This window comes from Marmota flaviventris, chromosome 12 (assembly GCF_047511675.1).
Source record: "Marmota flaviventris isolate mMarFla1 chromosome 12, mMarFla1.hap1, whole genome shotgun sequence".
NCBI lineage: Eukaryota > Metazoa > Chordata > Mammalia > Rodentia > Sciuridae > Marmota > Marmota flaviventris.
In genome coordinates, this window is record NC_092509.1 from 64,935,141 (window position 1) to 64,956,012 (window position 20,872).

The window sequence follows — 20,872 nt, forward strand, 5'->3', positions numbered from 1 at the left end:
TTCTCAGCACCAGCAAAAAAAAAAAATAGTGATACTAGTAATATGAAACACTTTCATATTGCTGAATATATATGTATCTCTCTATATGCAGCTAAGATATATAAAATATATGTGTATAAAACATTAAATATATATGTATATATCATACATATGTCTAAATATGCATGTCTATATATAAATATGTATAAAGCAGAGCTAAATAGTATGATTACAATAAATCTTCCAAGTACCTAAAGAGAATTTATAAAATTTTAGAAGCTATCTATAATAGGAGAAAGTAGACCTAATGTGTTAGTTGAGAAAATATAGTATAATGGTTAATAAGTCAGACTTTGTCAATTATTACATTTATTTATTCCCAATTTTAATCTATGAAATGAAAGGAAATGATGGAATCAACATTCTAGGTTAGTTCAGAGGATTAAAAGTGATAGTATATTTAAAGCTCTTTTTTAAAAAATACATATTAATTTAATGAACACAATTGTAACTGAGATAATTTATCAATAAAAAGGGAAGACCTAAAATGTATAGAAACTTTGTTGCTCCTGCAGCCTGCCTCCAAAGGAAAGAGAACTAGCAAAAACATCTAAAAATCTTTTTTTTTTATATCATTTTAAAGGGCATGTCTGTATAAGGAGAATTTAATATGTTTTATTGAATTGTCTTACAAATTAAGACAGTACACAGTGAGTGCTCAGTAGTTGATATTGACTAACCCTTACTAACATAAAAAATGAGATTTTAGTATACAGAAATTGTTGTCATGTGTGAAAAATGACTGATTGCCTTTGCCTTTTTGGGATAAGACAAATTTTTAAGTCAATATGGTTTTCTCAATTGAACTTCAGGATTATGCAAAGTGATTAAAATGGACCCAGAAAATAGAGAAAAAAATCAATCTATGTTAAAACACACACACACACACACACACACACTCATGTGCATACACATTTCATATTAATGTTTCAAAATGTTTACCTCAATGCAAAATGCAGACCTTACAAAATCTTAAAAATGTAGTGCTAAAATCAAGGTAACACCTATGTACTAATTTCATAGACATTCTTGGTGGAATTTTAGTTACCTAACCACGAACTATGATTTTCCTATATTGTGTTTTACATGCATTTGAAAAAAAATGATATAGATGGATATGCTTTATTACTACCTTTAGCAGGACTGTAACACTATATCAAATTTTATTTTGGTGGTCCTTTTATTAGCTTTCTACCACTTGATCAGCTGATATCACTAATAATAATTTTTTTTTATAAACTAGAGTTTGCAAGTCCTGTCCTGAGACTGTAATATTTCAAAAAACAGTCTAAGCTTTAGGGAAAAAACCAATTACAGAAACAGCATTAAAAATGCCAAGCACCGGGCAGAAGCAATTCTGGATCAGTTTAAAAAAGTGATTGATGAAATTCTAATCCAAGCTGAAGGAACAGTTTCACGACAAGCTGTGACCATTCCACACACTTCATTAGCTGCCATAATTAGCCTGGTGTTTCAATTTGTTAGAACTGGTGGGGACAATTTTCCTCAGAATGCAAACATCAAAAAACAGGGTCCCTCAGACTTCAGAAGAGGCTGATGAGAGGCTTTTCTAGTCTCTGTTAACTAAAAGATTAATTATTGCTGATGGGAGGCTGTGCTGTGATTGTCACTCTGTCTATGTGCATTACTTTTAGCATTAGAAGAAAGATATGGTTGACACTGCACTACTCAATCAAGCAGCTTCACATTAGAGCACAAAGTCGGTTTTAATATCCAGGGTGTTTTTGATTGATTTTTCTTCCTGTTTTCTGGGTCCATGAGTCTCATCTATTTATTTACATTAGAATTTTTAAACTGTCTCTAAAATATTGAGAGATTTGGTTAATGTACTTTGCCTCTAGTCATAGCTTCCTTCTTACTACATATTAGTAAAATAGTGATTTCATATATTTTTTATTATTGCACAATGACATCTTTCAAATATCTTTATAAATCTTCTAAGACTACAAATATTTAAACCTACTTTGAAAACTACATAAATTGTACCTATATTTAGAACTATTGCACTATAATCTTATCCCTTGATTAATGGCATGCACTCTGACTTTTCATAATATGAATTCATGAAATCTCACTAAAGGAAGTGGGAGAAAGGGGTCTCCCATTTATTCTTAGAATGAAAGTGTTTTGTTTTACTCTTTGGGCCACAGGTAAAGTTGATCTCAAATTGACAGCATGTATTAATAGACAACATAATTAAATATTACACAAAAACCTTAATTTCAATCCCCTTGGATTTACTATTATTTAATTATTTTCATTGATAGGTTAAAGGAAAAGAGTATGTTTTTTTTAAAAAAAAATGTATTTCTTTAATTGGTATATCAGGAGTGAAGTGGAAGAGTGATTTCGTGAGATGTGGAGGAAGCAGTCATAGCTAAAGAAATCGGCAGTACAACACCTGAGTGGCAAAGTTTTAAAGTCAAGAAAAATAACATTAGAGAAAAATGCTTGTCTGAGCTTCCAGAGGGAAATTTTCCATAGGTTCTGTTAAAATCACTTGCTTCTATCCTAATTTGGCAAATAAACTGAGAGGCAGCACTTTTAAATAGATATCCAATGTAGGCCACAAGTATATTTTTATTTATCTAGTAGCTAGATAACAAGTAACCAGAAACAGATAAAATTAATTATATATTAAGAAAGCGTTTTAACACAAGTTATCTAAAATAGCATCATCACATGTCCTTAATACAGAAATATTAAGGATATACTAAGTAGGTTTTCAAGATCCAACATATTTTACAGTATTGCACATAATTCAGAAAAACTACATTTCAAGTGTTTGATACCTACATGGCTATCAAATCAGACAACAGATTTAAAGAAAGAGAAGGCTTCTTCCCAGAAAGCAGTTTTGAGTTATTTAGTGAACAGAACAATTTCAGAGTTCTGTGGAGTTACATACTCAACAAACAGGATGATGAAGAGTAAAAAGTGCTTCTATCTTTACAAATGTACACATAGATTATAAATGCACCCCAAATCAGTGGGAAAATGGAAGACTTAATAAAACCACACTAAGATTCCATTTCACTCCAATCAGAATGACAATGATCAAGAATACAAACAACAATAAATGCTGGCGAGGTTGTCAGCAAAAAGGAACACTTTTACATTGTTGGTGGGATTGCAGACTAATACAATCACTCTGGAAAGCAGTTTGGAGATTCCTTAAAAAACTATGTTTGAAACCACCCTATGACCCAGTTATCCATTCCTTGGTATTTTCCCAAAAGATCTAAAATCAGTATACTACAGCAATATAGCCACATCAATATTCATAGCAGCACAATTCACAATAGCTAAATTATGGAATCAACCCAGATGCCTGTCGATACATGAATGGATTAAAAAGTTGTGTTATATATACATGTAGTTCTACTCAGCTACTAAAAAGAATTAATTTATGGCATTTGCCAGTAAATGGATGGAAATACAGAACATCATGCTAAGTGAAATTAGCCAAAATCAGAAACTCAAAGGTTGATTGTTTTCTCTCATATGTAGAAGCTAGAATAAGATAAAAAAAAGAGGGAGGGAAGAATCAGATAACATAAAGAACAAATAACATACAAATTAATAGATGAGCAAAAGGAAGTCTAGTAAAGAAATGGGAAGGGGTAGGGAAGTGGGGGGTAGAATGGGAAAGAAAGACGGAGGGAACGGAGGGGAGATGTCATGAACTGAAATCGATTTACATGCATGTATGAGTTTGTCGGGATGAACCCATCTACTATGTATAATCATAAAGCTGCAATACGAATTTGTTTTTAAAAAAGTAAATAAATCAACAAAGATGGAAAATGCAAATGACAGAGAACTGTGCTCACTGTCATTACTGAATAGAGCCACAAACTGTGACAGAAAGATAGTGCCAAATCTTAGGTAGAGATGTATGATTAAAACAAGAGCATTTTTTCTTCTCTAAAAATATTTTTTTAGTTGCTGATGGACATTTATTTTTATTTATGTATATGTGGTTCTGAGAATCAAACCCAGTGCCTCACACATGCTAGGTAAGCACTCTACCACTGAGCCACAACCCCAGTCCCCAAACCCATGTTCCTTAGCTGTAATCAGAGTTGAGATTCCGCCAGCATGTACCAGTATGGTTAAAAAGGATATTATCATATGAAAATGTTTTCTTTATTTGTTAGTAAATAACATTTAACTCAATCACCAAACATAAATACCCTCATGTCCAGCAATTGAAGAGTTACTTCCTATTCCAGCAGGAGCCCTGGAACACTATCCAGTCTGATTGTTTAGCACTTATGTAGTAATATTTAGCAAATATTTTTCATATAACTCATGTCTATACACAATTAGCTGTTCATAATGACCATAGTTATTATCTAGCAAATCTAGTTAATTTAGTCATATTATTGTGTGTTTGATCTATTCAACAAATTGTTTCATCCCATGATCAGCGAACAGACTGATAAATAAAATGTCTAAATTTAGTAGCTCTGAAGAGCCATACAGAAGGCTCCTAGAAACTAAACTCAATCAGGTCTGCCAAGCCATTTGTTATTTAGAAATATTATAGAGATTATTTCTGTTAGGATACTGCAGCATGTGGAAGATTTTACTTCTATGATTCTACATCTCTACTTTAATTTTTAAATAGTGAAGTATACACCCCAAAAAGCTCTTAGAGTTGATATATAATATTCAAAATTGTTGAGTTATGCATCATTTACATACACAGAATCTTTTAATTATAATAATATTATTATATAATCTTTGAATTATAAAATATCAAAGAAAATAAACAACTTCTTATGGGGATTGAACCCAGAGCCTTGTGCATGTGAGCCAAGCACTCTACCAATTGAGCTATATCCCCAGACCCAATAAACAACTTCTTGAGTGAACATTTAGCTATTAACAGTGAGAAACAATGCAACTTGCACATTTCTGTCCTTTGTAGAAATATCTAAGAGAATGTGCTCTTTGTCACATTCTCTTAAATATTTTTTGTCACACTTGAAGAGATTGAAAATTGCTCCGGACTATTATTTATTTGCTCCATCTGAAGATCTTTGCTTGGAAATGTATTATAATACAATCAAGAGAAGCCATATACTACTGGGGACTGGGAGAACCTGTGTCATGAAAATAATTGTGGAAGTTATCTTGTGATTTAGAAGAACAAATTTGAACTAATACTTTTTATTCAAATGAAACAACAGCAGTATTCTCATTGAAATTTGCTTTTACAATTTCTTTACTTGCAAAATGTATATTTATTTCCACATTTCACTAAAAAGATACCTCTATTTGTAAATTTTAAAAAAGCTATTATTTTATTTGTTCTGTGAAGGAAATTAGTTCCCAATAAAATAAAATCAGCTATATGCAAATTTGGGGAGTATTTGTATGCAGTAATTTATTCTGGAGAGAAGGTCCAAGGCTTCAATCAGATTCTCTAAAGTCACATATGCAAAAAATGTATAAAACTATTAACTTGGTATATTAACATTATTTTCAAAGAAAACAGCAGTTTCCTATATTAAACTAAAAACTCACTGTGCCACTCTGCAAATCAAACTTCTCACATTAATCAAGTACAAGAAATGAAGTAGACAAAAATATTTTTTATAAAGGGAAATAAAGCCAAATGGTTTAGTGGGAAAAAGTAGTGACATGGTTTATTTAAGAACTAGAGAGTCTGAGAGTAGACAGGCTTGAGTACGGAAGCTCAAGTCCACAAGCAGGCAACATACACTTGGAAGTTATTATTTGTCTTGAATCATTCTTACTAACTGTACTCTCATAGAGGAAACACTATAGCACAAAACATTACTTTTATATGTAAGTTTCAATGTAAGAGAGACAGTTTTCCAGTTATTTTCCCATGACACTTTTTCTATGCATGGATATGTGCTCCTATTTATTCAGGAAAGGACTAGTGAATTCAATGGAGCAAAAGCACATGTGGTTCCTCCATTTTTCCCATGTCTCCGCCCTCCCTGTTATGGATCAGCATCCACTTATCAGAGAGAACATTCAGCCTTTGACTGAGCAAAGGGGAGAGAGAGTAGGGAGGGTGCATGAGGACAGGAAAATAGTGGAATGCGATGGATATCATTACCGTAGTTACATGTATGACTGCACATATGGTATGACATCACATCATGTAAAACCATAGAAATGTAAAGTTGTGCTGCAATTGTGTACAGTGAATAAAAATGCATTCAGCTGTCATATATACCTAATTAAAATAAATAAATTTTAAAAATAAAATCAAATTAAATAATAAATAAATAAAAACAAAATCTAGCACCAATGTCATCTCCAATGAGATCATGACATACAATAATAGTGATAAAAATGATTACCAAAAGTTAAAATGTTTCAGAAGCACAGGTAAAATTTGAAAATGTCTTTCTTTGCTTTGGAATAATAGGCATTGTGGGGGCAGTGTTATAAATACCCTACAGCAGAAAAAAGTTTTCTCCAAAGTGAACTTTATTTTTATATTTTATTTTTAAGGATTGATAAAAAAATCAATCCTTAAAGCTACTATTAATTATTTATTGCAGTGCTACTAGGTCATAATTTTATCTTACTGCAATGCCTACATTCTGCAATGATTTTCTCCATAGAACATCAAATACTTAACATTTGATATCTGAAACTGTCTCACTCTGACAAATTCATGAAACTTCAGATCTTTTTTTTATTATTAGCATTTATATCTATTATAGAACAGTAAGATGAAAGTAAAAGCATGGAAAATTTTATCAGTAGTGTTTTGGTATAAAAAAGTATATATATATATTAGTTATGAATGTAACTTATTTAATATACTTTGTCATTTGTATTCTGATATATTTGTAGAATTTTTACTATACTTTGAATTTTAGGTATCACTAACCATGAACATGAAAACTTGCCTTATGAAATAGATATACATTTTATATGTAGAATTTTATATTTGCTTAGTTATGCTACTAGAACTAGAAAGGAAAGTATATTAGTACTTGCAGATTTGCTTCCACCCTTTGGATATCATTTATGTATATTAGATATCAAAACTAAGATGACAGATGATTTCTGAATTCAATTAGCAAAACATTATGCAGTGTCTCAAAAAATCATAGTTTAGTAAACAAAGTTTCAGACTTGAACAGGTATAGTTTTAAATTCTAATTGGTCTTTTTGAAAACAATATTTTTTAAGAAAATGCTAACCTTTTAAAATTGTTTGTAGACTTTAACAATATAAATGAGGTTCTACTTAATATAAGGAAAACTAAGACAGAAGCAATTTTCTTAATGTAGTACACACTTGAAATAAGAATGAAGGAAAAACTATATGTTAAATGTTAGTTGTTCTTTCTTAATGCTATAAATGTCATACTAATATAAGGCTTTAGGAGGGTGAGCTGTAAAGAAATTTGGACAGATATGCCTCCAGTTTTCTAATGGCAAATAGATTAACTCAAAAATTTATTCAAAAAGGATATATAATAAAAATAATTAAAATGTTAAATAAATGCACAAATTAGATTTTATTTACCATAAGAACATGTATTTTTGGACTAGGATGTCATTTTTATGTTAGGATTTGATTTTTAAAATACCAATTAAATTTTCTAGTCATGCATAAATTGAGGTGGGGGGATGAATAGAAAGGATTGCCTAAAGAAGGAGTATGAGAAAACTAGTAATTGTCTCTGGTACTGAACATAAAGGAATGGAAGAAATTTAGAAGAGAACAGTTATCAGGGAGTGGGTTCTGCATTGGGCATATTAAGTGTGAGCTGCGTTTGGGATAAACAAAGAAAACAACTGCAAGAGTAATACAGCAACATTTTGTTTTTCCTCTATTGCTGCTTACTGGCAAATAAAGATGGTAGGGAAAGCAACACATTTATAATACAACAGACAAATGACAATGTATTGCTAGTTAGACAGCATAATAAGTACCATCTAATTTTCTCTTTAGAATCCATTTATTCTTCAAAGCCCTGGATCATCATCAAGGGACCACATTTTCCAACTGAAGAATTACAAAAGAGGAAAATTAGATTTTATTAAATATTTCTATTGTTGTGACCAAACCCTTTGCAAATAGTTCTTGGAGTGAATTTAATAAGAAAGTAATGTCGACAGTTTTATCCTCACAAAAAACAATGTAAAATAATTTCCCAAGTTTTGTATTTTTATAATATTTAATAGCTATCCTGAAAGTCAGCATTTATCAAGTAATCACTTTTTGATCATCTGGTAATATACAGTTGTTAAAATTTTAACATGTAAGCAGATTTAAAATTTCTCTAATAAAACAGTCCTAACTTTAAAATAGTCACCTAAAAGTAACCTGTATACGAATTCAGAATTAACAAAATTATCACTTAAATAATGAAATTTACAAACTGCAGCATTCTAAACTCATCCTGGAAGTATGGCTTTTAGCATCTTAACATATGAATGTTTAGGTAAATAAATCCTTGAATAGCAGCTAAGAAAAATATATTGCATTTAGGCAGAATTCAAAATATTCAGTTAAAGATATTAAAATAAATTAACAATAATTTTAACAATGGAACACTCTTTTCAAACAACTTCTCAAGCAGGATGCCCCTGTATATGACACAAATTAATGGAATTCTTTTTGAGTCCAGTAGGTACTCTGTACAGGGATCAGGATGCTGAGTGTTCATATCAGTGTTCATATCACATTACATAAAGTAGTACAAATTGATCAGATAATGCAAAATTGAGAGAAGTATTTGACATGTCTTTTATTGTTAGGGTCTGTGTCACCACTGGCTTCCTTTATTTTTTATTTTAAATAAAAAGTAAAAAAATGCTAAACACCAACTCACGGATTTACCAAAACTAACTTTCAAAGACCTACTTTTTATATTATGATATACAATCAAATATAAGATACAAAAGAATATGAAATGCTATCTAAAATTCAAATCTCACTTGACAGTAAGATTTCACATATTTGCCTTAAGAAGTAACATGTTAGATATTTGACATATTTAAATTTCACATTAAAACATGAACTATAGCGCATAGAAAATGATCCTATATTAAAAAGGCAATTAATCTTTTAATCATCAGTTTTTCTAAATATCTGTTATTCTAATATTCATACATGAAAATGGAATCAACAATAGATAAATTTTAAAATGATAGATACAGGTAGCATGTGAAATTTAAGTTTAGTAATAAAATTACAATAATAGCCTTGTGTAGTGGTGCACACCTATAATCCTGGAAGGCTGAGGAAGGAAGACTAAAAGTTTGAGGCTATCCTTAGCATCTTAATGAGGCTGTCTCAAAATTAAAATAATTGGTGGAGGTAGTTTAGTGGCAAAGAACCCCAGGTTCAATCCCTACCACCCCCCAAAATAAATACACAGTCATTCCACCTATAAAAAATTATACTAACAGGAAAACAAATAAAAAAGGTTCATAAACATAATAATGGCTAAAATGTATGATGTTTATCATGTCAGGAATCCTTTTAAGTGATTCATGTGATTTTCTAAATCAGTCATCACAATAATACTATGAAGAAGGTAAAATATTTTCTACTTTCCAGAAATGAGGAAACTGAGATACAAAGAGTTTAAATATCTTTCTTAATATTATGTCCATAAATTGGGAAAATATATAATTAAATCATTACTATATAAGAATAAATTTTAGCTGAATTTCCACTACCATGAAGATAGCAAAAGACATAATTATTTAATTTTTAGAAAGACTTTATGAGTATATCATAGGTTCAAAATAATTTCTCTCTAAAACAATCCCATAAAATTAATAAAGAAGTTGTTGCCTAGCAAAGAAAGATATTTCCAACATTTCAAATAGAAAAAAATGTCAGGACTTTAATTTCTGGCAGAGATGGAAAGACATCCTTCTCACCTAAATGTTGTGAATAAAAGATTATAAGAACTCTAGGAATGTAGTTCAGTGGTAGAGTGCTTGCCTAGCATGCATGAGGTCCTAGCACCTCAAAAAAAAAAAAAGTTCAGAATACATACTTCCAGTGTAAAATTTTCAGCTTAAATTTAGTTTTTGTGGTCCCTGGTAGGCAGTGCCACCAAACCCTTGGCAGAAAAACAAAACTTTCTCTGTAGAAATGCATTTTAAAGCAGGCTTCAAAGAATCCCCATACATAAAATTTCAAGGAACAAAATGTTACAAATCAAAAGTATTAAGACAGGGCTGGGGTTGTGGCTCAGAGGTAGAGTGATCACCTTGCACGTGCAAGACCTGGGTTCGATCCTCAGCACCACATAAAAAATAAATAAGTGAAATAAAGGTATTGTGTCCAACTACAACTTAAAATATATATATATATTTTTAAAAAGTATTAAAACAACAAAAATGGTAAAAACATTAGAAATAATGAAAAAGACAATAGGTGAAAAACCAATCATGAATGAGAGTTGACTAAATCAAACTTCAGAATTATACAAGTCTTAGGGATTATTAAATATAAAGTGGTTTTATATTTAAAGAGAAAAAGAAAGTATAAAACCAAACAAGAAATTATCAAAATTAACAAGACTGACTTGAAAAAGAATAAAATAGAAATTTCACATATAAAAACAATAACAATTAGAAACCACAGAGGATAAACAACAGAGTACACACAACTGAAGAAAAATGAAAAATAGTTTTATGAAAAGTAATCAAAACCTAGCAAGAAAACACAAAGTAGTGCAAATTATGAAATAATGGCTATAATATTAATATGTATAGCATATATATGTATATGTATGTATATATATACATATATGTGTGTGTGTATATATATATTTAGAATTCCAGAAAATACCAGAAAAGAGGAGGAAAGGGCATTATTTGAAGACAGAGTGGCTGAAATTTTTCTGGTTTTGTGAAACACAGTATATTAAAGAACCCGAGGAATTCTAAGCATGAAAAATAAGAATTTTATACTTAAACTAATAATTGGAAAGTCACAAAAAATGGCAAACTCATAAAAAGAAACATGGATAAACAATAAATATGTAATTTACAAAATAATAAGATGCCAATAAATATCCTAAAATGTTTTTAGCATAAGTTATCAAAACAGTGTAAGTTTTTAATGATGTCATTTTCACCTATAAAATTAATGATGATGTAACAATACTCAGTGTTAATAAGAAGGTAAGGAAATGAAAACACACACAAATTGCTGGAAATATACATTAATTTTCCATAAGACATTTGGAAAGATGGATCAAAAGTCTTAAACATGTGCATACTTTTTAACCCAAGGTTTCCGAACAATGGATGACTGACATTTTAAGCAGATGATTCTTTATTGTGAGGAGCTAACCTGTGCATTATAAAAAGTACTAATAAGATTCCTGGAGACCACCTATTAGATTCCTGCAGCATCCTCCTTTCTGTTGTGACAACTAAAAATACACCGGAAAAATTGCAAAATCACCCCATGGACAGGAGCACTGCTTTAACCTACTGTTCCCATTGCTAGGAACGTATTTCTAAAGAAATGCATATATGGGTAAACATGGAGCTGCAGGAGTACAGTTTACCTCAGTATTACTTCCAAATGTGAAAATGTGGAAATATAAATTTCAAAGACAAAATAACATAAAATCATAAGAAGTTTGTTAAACAATGGTAGGTACACGACCTAACCAATGGTAATGTCTTCCATCTTAAATGGGAAATATCTTGTATCTCCCTACACCTATAGCTCTTTTTCCATTCACAGCTCTACTTATTCAAAGTATTAACTACATCTCATTATTTCCATTTTTACTTTTCACTACCTCCTCAACCCACTCCAATTTGGGTTAGTCTCCATAATGCCATTAAGTCAGCCTCTGCTAAGGAACCAGGACCCTTTATTTTGCGGACACCATGGATTGCTCAGTACTCATCTTATTTGACTTCGTGGTATCATTTGACATGGCTTCTCACTCCTTTTTTCTTACTGCATTACTGCTCCTTGATTTCTTTGGTAATCATCTTGGTTTTCCTCATATTTTATCCAACTTCTCTTCAGCCTTATTTTATTCCAAATGGCTTTTAAATATGGGTATTCATCAAAACTCCTAGCTCTTCTCTCCCTCTCTTTCTTCTCTGTTTTAGTCAGCTGTTTCACTGCTGTGACTAAAGAACCTGACCAGCACAATTATAGAGGAGAAAGAATTTATTTGAGGGCTCAAGGTTTCAGAGGTCTTAGTCCATAGAAAGATGGCCCCATTCCTTGGGGCTCAAAGTGAGGCTGAATATTTTGATGGGAGAGAGTGGCAGAGAGAAGCAGCTCATATCAAAATGACCAAGAAGCAGAGAGAGACTCCACTCTTCCGATAAAATATATACACCAAAGTCATGCCCTAATTCCCACCTCCCTCCGCTAGTCACACCTTACCACTCTAGTTACCACTCAGTTAATTCCTATCGGGGGATTAAATCACTGATTGGGTTAAGACTCTTACAACCCAATCATTTCTCCTCTGAACTTTCTTGCATTTTCTCACACGTGGAGCTTTTGAGGGACTCATCACATCTAAACCATAATATTCTCTTTTGGTACTGGGAATTAAAACTAGAGGTCTCTCTGTCCCTCAAAATATGTTTAATATTTTGAGACAGTGTCCGGCTAAGTTGCCCCGGCTGGCCTTAAACTTGTGATGCTCCTGTCTCAGTCCTAGTAGCTGGGATTATAGTCATGCACCACTATGACCAACACTCTTTCATTCTATATTTTCACTCTAGGCAATTGCATCCACTTTTGTGATTTTGATTATTTTTTTTATAAACCCAATAGACTCAATGTTATACCTCTATTCAAGACTCTAGTTCCAGGCAATTGACTTCTATATTCAAGTATCTATTTGGCATCTCTAATAAATGAGTCAAAGTCATCTCAAACACAGACATGTCCAAGATTGAAGTCATGCTCTCTTTTCTATGATTAATTGCCCCCAAATTAATCTGTTTCCTTTTCTTTTCTTTTTTTTTTTCATACCAGGGATTGAACCCAGGTATAATTAAACACTGAGCCTTTTTTATTTTTTGTTTTTATTGATTTTCTTTAAAAAAATAAATGACAGCAGAATGCATCACAATTCTTATTACACATACACAGCACAATTTTTCATATATCTTATTGTATATGAAGTATGTTGACATCAATTCGTGTCTTCATACATGTACTTTGGATGATGCATCCCAGGCCTTTTTTAAAGACTCGCTAAGTTCCTAAATCAGGCTTTGAACTTGCAATCCTCCTGCCTCAGTTTTCTGAGCCACCGACTTCCTTCTTTCTTAATCATATCCAAATCATTTTCAAGCTTTAACATCATAGGGGTCTGTGTCTGAATATTGCTGAATTAATTCATATCTCTCCAAATCCACTGCCACTCTTCTAGAACAAATTACCATTAAATCTTCCCTGGACTGACTGCTGCCAAACTGGTCTCTTCCCCCACTCATTTTGGCCTCTCTAAAATTTATTATCCACATTATACACTGAATGATCTTTTAAAAGCACAAATTTCATCTCAATCCTTGCTTAAAACATTTCAAGTCTCATAAAGACCAACTCTTTAGGATAGTTTGGAGTTTATTTACAAGTTCTGTTTCTCACCTAATCTCTAGCCTTATCACCCAACATCTCTGCTCTAAACTCTAGGAAATTCAGCCCTGATAACCTCTTTTCAGTTCAAGTTGCTTGGGAACTGGACATTCATATTCTCTGCAATAACAGTTGTTAATACATAATGATCCTTCTTTTCACCTGCTTCATCCACTCACTCATCAAGTACTGCATGCATCCCCCTACAGACAAAGCTCATGATTACCATTTCTTCACATATCAACATATGCACCATTTCCTCTAGAGTTCCTTCAGATTCCCCGAACACCTGAGCATCTTTATTATATAGTTTCATAGATTTATGACCTTTTTCTTTGGAGCATTTAGAGTAGTGATTAATTTCTTGTATTTCTACCAGTCTATGAACTTAATGGGAACAAAAGACATGTTTGTTTTCACTCAAGATTATATCCTTGATGCCCAGCCTGGTGTGCCTGATTCAAAGAAGGTGCTTAATGAACATTTGTTGAATGTTTAAAGACAACTGCCACTAAATATGACCTTCAAGGAGGTTTAGCTGGTTCTAAAAAGGGTAAGTTGCTTAAATCCAAATCTCTCTATACCTCACCCCCGTACCCGTCTTCCCTACTCAAATCACCTAATAATATCAAGCACCTCCCACCAAAAGCACTTAATAATATTGTGCATCCACTTAATAATATTGTGCAGCACAAGAAGAACCATATGCAATAATTTCTTCAGTATTAACTAGGAGAGAGAGAACACACTTTTCTTGTACATCGAATTCCAACAGAGTGAATACAGTATATATCCCCACTGATGCAAACTTGAGTGTGTAGAAAGCAAGGTGAAAGAAGGATTACTAAATATACAGAAAGAGCCAAGGGACATAGAAGACACAGACAAAGCATGAACAGAATCACCACCAGAAAGAGTAAGTGCAAAGCTGAAATGTCAAAATGCTGAACACAGTCCTGGGACTTGATTGCTCATGGCATCAGTTACAAAAAAGAGAGGAGATTACCTCTAGGAAAGGAAGAAAGATACCCCTCTAGAGTCAGGAGCAGGGAAAGGAAGGAAGAGTGTAAAAATAAGGATCCTGTAGAGACAAAATCACAAGACATCAACTCTTCTCTGTTCTTTATAATATAATTTCACTCAAATACTAAACTTACTATATTTACAGAAATGTGTGCACTTGGCCTTAGATCTCTTTCCATAAAATGTAAAAGAACAAGAAAAGTAAAAACTTCATGGAAGTCACTGTAAGAAATAAATAAGATATGAATTCAACATTCCATATTGAATTAAATATTCTCTAGAAAGGATTTAGAATTTTTTTTATATAAAACCCCTATAACCATATATGTGCAAACTAAGAACTTAAATGAATCAAAAAATAAAACAGTATACAGGAAAACTTACTTGAACCGAGGAAAGAAACCAAGGACAAAGGCAAAACTGTATCAGATATGAATATTAAATTATACTTGGCTCAAGAAAAATAGATGTGAATGAAAATTTAATAATGGTCACTAAAGAAAAGAAGGAAAACAACAAAGGAAAGGAAAAAGAGATAAATAAATAAAAATGGTCAAAGAGAAAGTATTTAACACAGAAAATGGGCAAAGAAAATCCAATCTTCAATATAATTAGAGTTCCTGAAATGGTAAAGTAATTAAAAAAGAATATTTAAAATTATAATCTTAAGAAAAATTTTAGAAGTAATAGAAAAGTCTAAATCTATATATTGAAAGGTACCACTGTGTACCCAGGAAAATTAAATGAAAATTATAAACTATAAGTCATAGCCACTATTAGTCTTTAAAGAAAAAATAGCCAAGGGTGTCCAAGCAAATTATTATGGTTGAAAATGGCAAGTGAGAAAACAGGCTCCCCCAAAATATATCAAGTACAATCTCACTTTCTGCATGTATGTCTGTGTGGTAAATTATATGCATCAAAGTTACAATAGGACTATAAGAATAAATACAAGTGGTTTTATATTCTTTAAGTGTTTCCCTGCTAAATTTTCTAAACTTATGAAATGTTACCGCAATCCAGTCATATCAAATGTAATTTTAACATAAAACTCAGTTAAATTGCTTGTTATTCCATTTCTTGGATGGGAGCAAGGCACAGAGATTGCACAAGAGATGCTGAAATTCAGGGGATAATCAGCATGGAGAGATAAATGGAAGTTGAAGTCCAATAACACAAAGAGCCTCAAAAGTTGGAGAGGAATGATTGTTTATGTCTAATGCATGTGTGATTCTTGGTCTTTAATCTATAGACAAAGAGCTAGATCAGGCCAATGACAGGGTAGAAAACTGTACCTAGAATAAAGATAACAGACTCAAGTAATATGGCTCATTTAAAATGTAGATTTTGCAATCACATAATGTAAATTATGCTGGAATTTCCCGGGCCACATGGTTGAAAGAGAATTTATTTTAAGAAATCGGCAAATGCAATTCTGGAAACTGGCAGATTTAAAATCTGTAGGGCAGGTTCACAGGCTGAAATACAGGGAGGGGTTGATGTTGTAGTCTAGAGGCAGAATTTCTTCTGTGGGAAACCTAAGTTTCTCCCTGGAGGCCTTCTACTGATTAGATGAAGCCCACCCACATTATGGAAGGGAACCTACTTAAAGTCAATGTACTGTGGATTTTAACCTTGTCTGTAAAATACCTGCACAGAATTCATAGGTCAGTATTTGATTAAATAATGATATGATAGCCTAGTAAAACTGATACACAAAACTAACCACCACATCTTCTGACTCAGAAACTTTCTTTCAGGAATTAATTGAAGCAAAAACATGTGTCAGAATGTTCCCCTCAGTAACAGCTCCCAAATATTGATGCTAAATAGTTTATTAGGGGCCTGACTGTGAGTACATACAAATTTTCCTTTTACTTTCCACATGGAACCTCCAGATATAACCAGAGTAATAGTCAACTAAGCATGATTAATGCTAACTCTTATATTCATAAAATGTATCAAGTACTTCCAGGATTCTTAAGAGCAAAGCCAGTCTCTTTCTACAGCAAAAAGTCAATTCTTGGTTATATTTTTAGTCATTTAGGGCCCTGTGAATCTGGTTAGCCTGCTCTTTTGCGAAGCCAAATCAAGACAAGGATAGCACAGAAAGAAATTAAAGCAATGATCCTATACATGAGGATGAAAGTACTAAGGTATAGAGGCCAAAATCCCCACTAGGGGCTGGACCTAGTTTTTAACAACACAAAAAATCAAATTGAGGCCTTTACATTCAAAAACATTAAGGTCAAGAGTTTAACTGCAGAGAAGTGCAGAGATAACATATTCTGTGATCCTCATCAGATGAAGAATTTAATTCTTGTTATTCTAGAAAACCAATGATGTAGAGAAAAGTGGCACTTTTTAATAAACTTTACAAATCACTTTCATCTAAAAATCTCAGATGGAAAATTTTATAGGTAAGCTATAAAACCTCTCACTGTCAAACAAAGATTTTGTCCTCCACCACAGTGTACAGCTGCACATCTAGGGCAAGCATTTTACCTGGGGTGATGTAAATTTTACAGACCTCAGAAGGAAACATTTAGCAGAATCTCTTTAGAGCTGTATAGTTATTAATAATCTGTTTGAGAATCTCTCAATTTTAGACATTACTGTAGTCATAAATTTTCCAAAAATGGCTCACCACACTTCTTTATTATTTTTTAACCATTATGTTTGTTTATTACTCAAATAAAATAGAGTAAAATGCAAAGTGAGCCCTTTGGTTAATGATCATAGATTAATGTGGTCAGCTCTAATTTTTTGAAAATCTTGAATACATCACTGCACATATTATTTTTATTCACAACATTCAAACCAGAAACTCTGTTGAAGTCATTACTAAAACTGTAATTGAAAATGACTGAATAATGTAATAAATTGATCAGAAGAAAAACAGTGATTAAAAAGAATTTAATAAAAGATTGCATAAATTTATATATCTTTACCTTACATCTTTAAACTGTCTATAGGTTAAATATTATTTTCACAAATAACATGATACAATATTTTGTTCTGCCATAGTTTTTTAAGTGCATAATAGAGTGTATATACATATACATGCATGTACAAATATCTCTAGCTTTATAATGAAAATTTATATAAATTTATATTTTCCAGAAGCCTACCAACCTTAGAAAGACTAAACAAGGATAGTTAGTGAAAGAAAATAATAATTTCAGTTTTTATTTTTCTGATTGAGAGGAAGAGTAAGAAAGAGAGGGAGAAAGAGAAACACTTAACTGAATATTTGATTATAGAAGGTCACCCTCATAAGCAAACTATTTTCCCTCAATTACACCTAATTATTTAATTGTTTACATTTACTAATGAAATGAAACAACACAAAACAAACAAATGTAAGGGGTTGTTTTTCAGCAAGTGCATAATCATCAATCAGCACATACAGAAAGATTCTTAAAATTATATGAAGCTGGTCTGTTTAAATAGAAAGGCATATTTTATCCCAATCAATGCATAAAAGTAAAATTATCCATAACTGAGGCATGTTTCTCTGCTGTACAGTTCAGCTGTAATGATCCCCACACACTGCACTTGCACATCAATTATGATAATCATAATCACGGTCGTTAAGCTGAATGTTCATTATTATCAGGATGCTGGTGACAGCAGATTCAATCACTGGGTGCAATGGGCAAGCAGTCACAGTCCCACCCAAGTTTCTGCAGACAACGATGTGCCACATTAAATCTATGATGTGTTCCACATCCCACTCCATTCCAAAAGCTGTAGACAGTAAAGGTCAACTTTATGTTCTGTGCAATATGCTTAGGTTCTCTAAATTAATTCTTTGGAGTACTGGATATTTTTATGCTTTGTAGCTTATAAAATCCTGTTTAGGACCAAAAATGCATGTGAAAATAAGGGAAAAGGCCTGCTCCACTGTTGTAATTCACCTATAATAGACATATGAGGAAAGGCACAATCAACATGAACCATCTTAAAATAGTCTCTTCCTGAATTTTGCAAACAAGGAAAAATATGAAATGGTTCCATTAAAATCAGACGTTGAAAATGCATATGGAAACTCATTCCAATTCAGATAAAGGCCTAAGACTATCATTTCTGCTTCAGTAAATATGAACATATGTGAATGTTTTGACAACCAAAAGAATGTTTTTAGTACACTGAATTTTACTGTACAACTCCTTTAGACTTACCCAAATTGATTAAATTAATAGTGACTAACTGATAGGCTCTCCTTATTTAATTTCACATCTATTTTAAATGCTGAATTTACAAATACAAAGTATTTACCCAAACTTAAAAGTTTGAACATTTAAAAACACAATCTAAATTTAATTCGGGACAGTTTATAAGTAGACCAGAGAAATACAAGTAAATTATATTTTATATATTATTTTATTACTTATTTCCACTTTTTAGAAAAATTATGTATATGCTATCTTTCATTATTGATTTTCATACATTCAGAGAGAAATTATTATTATCTCCTCTCAATAGGCTGACTTAGTGATTTCTTTGTACAGTGCTCTTCAGATCAATAGCATTAAAAATAAAACAAAAATAAATGGTACTATATATTAGTTGATATAATGTGAATGTGGTTAGAAAAAGAACATTAAATATTTTATTTTCTGGCAACTGATACCCTTCAACACAATTAGTTAGCAAATAATTTGGAAACTATAACTTCCATGTTTAAGGATGATAAAAGACAACGTATTTATTCATATAGGCAATCTTAAAACTTAATGGATAGGTTGGAGAATAGTAACCAACTATACTTACTTGAGCTATTTCTTAGATGAAATCAATTCTACTGAATTCAACTAAATCTATGTACATTTAAATGTGCATGAATACTCTATATAATTCAATGTCAGGCCTTTCTTTCTTCAACATTTCAAAACTAATAGCTCTAGTTCCTCTAAGACTATCTTTTATCCACTAATAATAAGTTTTGCCATCTAATTTTCAAAATCAAAAAACGTTTTAAAAAAGCAAGTAAAAATAAGCCTACTTTGGCAATCTATTGGCTGGAAATCTCAAGTCACCTAAGAGCAAATTAAAATAAAATATTCTTTAAAATTCTAAGATTTTACATATAACCAACAAATGGACTATTTCTATATTATGTGGAGGTTAACTTTAGCCCCACAAAGGGCTAATTTGTTTATTTAATATGGTTATTTGAAGAGATAAGATGGAAGGTGGGAAGTAATAAAAAAGGATGGAAGAAAGAAGGAAGGACAAAGGAAGGTAAGAAAGGAGGCAGGAAGTAGACTCAAATTTACTATTTTCTATACAGTTTTGTGTAGAGTTTGGGCCAATGTTTTATTAATATTTAAAGAATCCATGCACTTTTCTTTCTTAAATTTTCAAGGAATACAAGAACAATTATTTAGGGTTAATTTTTGGTATACAGAAATACCCAGATTCCTCCAAAATAACAAAATTAATTATTTGACCTTTTAATGAGTGTCTAAAAGTTTCTTTATATTCATTAATTTACTTCTTCTGTGCAATATATTCTTGGAATACATAACAAGGTATAAAGTGAATCTATTGCAGAAAAACAAAAGGAAGTACTGTTATTTAAGGAAACAAACCCTTTGCACAAGAATATTTCTTACTTTAATGTTCTAAGATAAGTCATTTATATTTTAAGAGAAGGCCTACTTCCTTAAATTAAATAGAATGGTGAGGAGACATAAAAGCAAAAAATGTTTATTTCAAATAGAAAATGAGATATAGATCATTTTATTCACATTCAAAATATGAAATTAAATAGTTAAAATAATACCATATTAAATAGTAGTAGTCATAATGGGCATCCTTTTCATGTTCCTATGACTTAGATCATATTTAAATGAGACAGAGGGCACTGGCATGTTTTAAACCTCTTAGAACTATTAGGATGGAAAGTATTACTTGGCATGCAAGAGGACATCAGTTTTTTCTGGGAGTAGGGGCAGATATGGAATGCTATGTACTGAATTGTGTCTCCTTGAAATTTATGTTTTGAAGCCCTAACCCCTAATGTAATTATATTGGCAATAGTGCCTTTCAGGAGGTGATTAAGTCATGAAGGTAGGATCACGATCTGATGAGATTTAAACACCTATAAGGAGACATATAGAGACTGCTTTCTCTTCGACTATAAAGAAGAGGAATGTGACTACACAGGAATATGACAGCT

At 31.8% G+C, this 20,872-nt stretch overlaps 1 protein-coding gene across 1 annotated transcript in view; it reads right to left on the reverse strand.

The window, feature by feature from the left end:
- The window catches only part of Spata17 (spermatogenesis associated 17), a 186,671-nt gene that overhangs the window by 31,730 nt on the left and 134,069 nt on the right, over positions 1 to 20,872 (reverse strand). The gene's annotated exons all lie outside the window — the stretch shown is intronic.